The 5,472-nt window shown below is 46.6% G+C and overlaps 1 pseudogene; it reads right to left on the reverse strand.

The window, feature by feature from the left end:
* Positions 1-270: 270 nt before the first annotated feature.
* On the reverse strand, positions 271-1,769 carry LOC123408526 (annotated as a pseudogene).
* Between the last annotated feature and the right edge of the window lie 3,703 nt (positions 1,770-5,472).

Raw genomic sequence — 5,472 nt, forward strand, 5'->3', positions numbered from 1 at the left:
TTATATATGCAGATGTAAGCAATGTTGAACAATGCTCCCAAGTTAACACCATTCATGTTGTTATAAAAGTTCATAGGTGATTAAGCCTACAAACAGACAAGCTTGTGACCCTTTACTCCTATCTAACTACAGACAAGCACCGAACACACAAGCCATCATCAGAGAAAAATGATCATGTGAAAATAACAACAAATAGATCACAGCTGTTCTAGAGCTAGGATTCATGCGTGAAGGTAGATCATTATCATTACTAGTGGACGCGTCTCATTATCAGGGGATTCGCTCAGGGCAGGCGAGGATCCTATCTGAGCACAGGCTAGCACAGAGCACGCAAATCAAAATAAAATGAACTACAATAGTTATGCACTACAAAATACATTAAAGCTACAGAAGAAAAACAAAGGAGGCAATTGACCGTCTTTGGAGCGCATCTGAAAAAACTGAAACCAATGGGTATCGGCAATGCGGAACCTCTGTACAGGAAGTAAAATTACCTGAACACCAATCTTCCTCCAGCATTTCTCAATCCTGTAAACCCCATCATACAGCACACCAGATTCAAGAGCATATGATGAACGCTTCTCCTTGTGAGACCTTTTTAAGATAAGTGTGGTCAAGCATAAGTTCACGAACAAGATGACATAAATAACAAATATCAGCAGAACAGTGTGTGGTCTCCATATATGCAGCAACATGTAACAATGAAAAACAAATCAAGGTGAGGCAATAATAAACAGCATTAACACTGTCAAGCAAACAACATCATATCAACTAAATATTGTACTTATTAAATGCTTTCAGGAAATTTTATGGTATAAAAAAACATACCGCACGACCTTGAGAGGGTAGCCCTTCTGGCAACTAAGACGCAGAGCAACATTTATCTTACCGAATTTCTGATCAGAAGATTGCTCCTTGTTTGTTCACTTGTTCCCACTTAGATCTCTTCCTTCACTGCCAGTACAAATTACTTATATGAGTAAGTGCTCATATGTAGGATCAGACACAATTGTACAAAGATAGCAAGTGGATATACAGGAAACTTCCAAGTATGCAGCATCATACCTTCCAGTATATAGGAACCACTCCCCATGGTCCTCATCGTCTATGTAACCACCTGAGAGCGCTACTGACTGAGCACCATGTTCGGACTGGCCAGCAATACCAACCACATGATGCAGGATTCAACCTGCGCAAACCTGTGATTATACTAGCAGCAGCAGAGCGAGGATGGATTTAGTCATGGGCATTTATTAATTTGATCAAAATTGTTGGCGGAGAACACCGGAGGGGATGGGGGGATTGAGTAGTGCTCACGGTGATGGGGCGCTTGCGGAGCTTCATGCAGAAGACGCAGCTGAAGTTCTTGCCGCCGATCTCGAGCGCGTTGTCCTCATCGTCTTCGTCCTGTTCCTCGTCGTCGTCCCCACCGCCGGCGGCGGCGCTCTTCCCGTCGAGCAGCTCTTGGTGGCGCCGCGCCTTGTCCTCCTCGGAGAGGGTGGCGTCGGCCTCGATCTCACGGATGGCGGCCAGGAGGCCGCTCCCGCCGCCGGCGCCCCCAGGGGCCGCTGCGGGGGCAGGCGTCAGGGCGGACGAGTGGGACGCGCCCTCGCCGCGGCAGTTGGGGCAGGCCCAGCCGGCCACATCGGGGGCTTCGAGAGGCACGGGAAGTGCCACGGCATCGCGCACCGCAGCAGCTCCACCTCCGGCGGCGCCACCGTGTGGCACACCATGCACACCACGTCCCCGTCGCACAGCAGGTCGGGCATCTCGCTCCTCCTCCTCGTCGGCGGCGGCGGCGGGCGGGCCTCGTCGCCATGTGCACGAACTAGGGTTTCGGGTGCGGGTGAGAGATGTGGAGGTTGGACTCGGCGGCTGGGGAGAGGAGAGGGTTGGGTGTGCCGGGAGTGGGGCAGAGGTCGGAGGCCGGTAGGTCATCGGTGGGGGTAGGGGAGGGGTGGCCGCCGCCAGCTGGTTTGGTGGATCTGGGATTCGGGGGGAGGAGGAAGACAAAGCAAAGGAGGTGGTGTTGGTACGTGAGGAGCGAAGCCTAGGGTTTGGTGAGCCGATGGGTTGGATGGAAGGATGTTTGACACGTCATTGCTATCCCACACACAACAGCGCCAGAAATTGACACGTTGACAGAGGCTGGGCTTGCATTGGTTTTTCCCTTGAAGAGGAAAGGGTGATGCAACACAGGAGCAGTAAGTATTTCCCTCAGTTTGAGAACCAAGGTAACGATCCACAAGGAGGGTCTCGTCAAGTCCAGAGTACCTGCGCAAACAGAAACAAGCTTGCACCCAACGCTTCAAAGGGGTTATCAATCCCTTCAAGATTGTTTGCAAAGTGAGATCTGAAGGCGGAAAGTGCAACGAAGTAAAAATTGTAAGGCTGAAAATATGGTGTGGAGTAGACCCTGGGGCCATAGTGTTCACTAGAGGCTTCTCTCAAAATAGCAAGTGTTACGGTGGGTAAACAAATTAGTGCCGAGCAACTAATAGAACCATGCAAAGTCATGACGATATCTAAGGCAATGATCATACATATAGGCATCACGTCCGAGACAAGTAGACCGATACTTTCTGCATCTACTACTATTACTCCACACATAGACCGCTATCCAGCATGCATCTAGTGTATTCAGTTCATGAAGAACAAAGTAACGCTTTAAGCAAGATGACATGATGTAAAGGGATAATCTCAAACCAATGATGAAAACCCCATCTTTTTACCCTTGATGGCAACAACATGATGCGTGCCTCGTTACCCCTTCTGTCTCTGGGTGAGGTCACCGCACGGTATGAACCCAAAACCAAGCACTTCTCCCATTGCAAGAATCATAGATCTAGTTGGCCAGACAAAACCCACAACTCGAAGAGAATTACAAGGATATGAAATCATGCATAAGAGAGATCAGATTAAACTCAAATAAGATTCATAGATAATCAGATCAGAAATCCACAATTTATCGGATCTCGACAAACACATCGCAAAAGAAGATTACATCGGATAGATCTCCATGAAGATCATGGAGAACTTTGTATTGAAGATCCAAGAGAGAGAAGAAGCCATCTAGTTACTAGCTATGGACCCGTAGGTCTATGGTGAACTACTCACGCATCATCGGAGAAGTCATGGTGTTGAAGAAGAAGCCCTCTGTGTCCAAATCCCCCCTCCGACAGGGCACCAGAACGTCCCCCAGATGGGATCTTGTGGAGACAGAAGCTTGCGGCGGCGGAAAAGTACTTTCGATGATCTCTTGATTTTTTCAGGAATTTATGGGAATATATAGGCGAAAGACCTAGGCCAAAGGGCGTCCAGGGGGCCCACAAGCCTGGATGGCGCGGCCTCCCCCTGGCCGCGGGGAGAGGTCTTGTGGGGGCCCTGAGGCTCCCCTGCCTTGGCTCCCAAGCTTCCCGATCTTCTTCCGTTCCATAAAAAAAAATTCGGGGATTTTCTTCCGTTTGGACTCCGTTTCAAAATCTCCTCTGAAAGGGGTCAAAAACATGGAAAAAACAGGAACTCGCAGTTGGCACTGAGTTAATAAGTTAGTCCCAAAAAATATATAAAAGGCATGCAAAACATCCAAAGTTTGACAAGATAATAGCATGAAACCATAAAAAACTATAGATACGTTGGAGACGTGTCAGTCATCGATCCATGCAATAGCAAATTCCACCAATCAGAATTAAGCTTATATAATTTTTTTGTTTTTTGTTTGTTTTTCTTATATTTTACCCTCTTATAGTTTGTTATAATGACCCAATATTGTCCACATGTGTGTATGTTGGTATGAGAAACAACGTTGTCAAAGAGATTTTACATTTTGTTTACACAAAAAAACCATTTTTTATTTTCAAAGTGCCAGATAATAGGTATTTTGTAAAGAACCTACCAAATCTTTGTTGTAAAAATGTAATAACTCATTTAAAAAAATATTAGACCATATATTATGTATAATATAAAATATTATGACACACCACAAACCAGCCCATTAGCAAGCATGGAGGATAAAATATCAGCCCAATATAAAACTAAGATAAAGAAATAGCCCAACAGAAAAATGGTATAAAAAACAGTTTAATACATGGATGAGGTGGGATAGAATGGACCCACGAGTGACATGTCAACATAGTTAGAACATGTTACGACATTTTTATAATCGTCGTAAAAGTTATGACGATCTCATCTTATGCTGTTACGACGTTTTTGACTCACATCGTCGTAATTTATATGTAGATTTCATCCGCTCAAACGGTTTACGACAATCTCGGATGAAATCGTCATAGATTTATGACGAATTCATCAGCGACGTCTTAAAAAACGTCATGTAGGAGCATATTTTTTGTAGTGTATCATGGTGATGTTCATCTACGAGAGGGAGATCGGATCCACATACCCTTGTAGATCGCTAAGCAGGAAGAGTTAAGAAACGCGGTTGATGTAGTGGTACAGCTTCATGATTCAAATCACCGTCGTCCCACGATCCGTTCTGATCTAGCACCAAACGGACGGCACCTCCGCGTTCAGCACACGTAAAGCTCGATGACGATCTCCGCCTTCTTGATCCAGAAAGAGGTGCGGGGAAGTAGATGAGTTTGCTGGAAGCGTGACGGTGCACCGGTGATGATGATGATCTACTCCTGCAGGGCTCCGCTCGAGCTCCGCAGAAATCCGATCTAGAGGAAGAACTATGTGGTATAGGTTTGAGTTGCACGTGGAAAAGTTGTGTCTCAAAGCCCTAAAACCACCAATATATATAGTAGGAGGAGAGGGGCTAGCTTTGAGGCTCAAGGGAGCCCCAAGGGCACCGGCCGAAGGGGCGGAGGTGGACTCCCATCCCAATTCGGTTTGGGGGAAGGAGTCCACTCCTTCCTTCCCACCTCCCTCTTTCCTTTTTTCTTTCTTTCCTTTGGTATTTTCTCCTTGTGGCGCCATAGCCCTCTTGGGCTGGCCTAACCAGCCCACTAAGGGCTGGTGCACCACCCTAAGGCTACTGGTCTCACTCCCGGGTGGGTGGGCCCCTCCCGATGAATATCCGAAACCCATTCGTCACTCCCGGTACACTGTCGGTAATGCCCAAAATCTTTCCGGTGACCAAATGAAACCATACTATATATCAATCTTCATTTCTGGACCATTCCGGAAACCCTCGTGACATCCGTGATCTCATCCGGGACTCCGAACAACCTTCGGTTACCAACACATATAACTCAACTATACTAAAACATCATCGAACCTTAAGTGTGCAGACCCTGCGGGTTTGAGAACTATGCAGACATGACCCGAGACACTCCTTAGTCAATATCCAATAGCGGGACCTGGATGTCCATATTGGATCATACATATTCTACGAAGATCTTATCGGTTGAACATCTGTGCCAAGGATTCATATAATCCCATACTACATTCCCTTTGTCCTTCGGTACGTTACTTGCCCGATATTTGATCGTCCGTATCCCTATACCTATT

Source organism: Hordeum vulgare, chromosome 7H (assembly GCF_904849725.1).
Source record: "Hordeum vulgare subsp. vulgare chromosome 7H, MorexV3_pseudomolecules_assembly, whole genome shotgun sequence".
NCBI classification, from domain to species: domain Eukaryota; kingdom Viridiplantae; phylum Streptophyta; class Magnoliopsida; order Poales; family Poaceae; genus Hordeum; species Hordeum vulgare.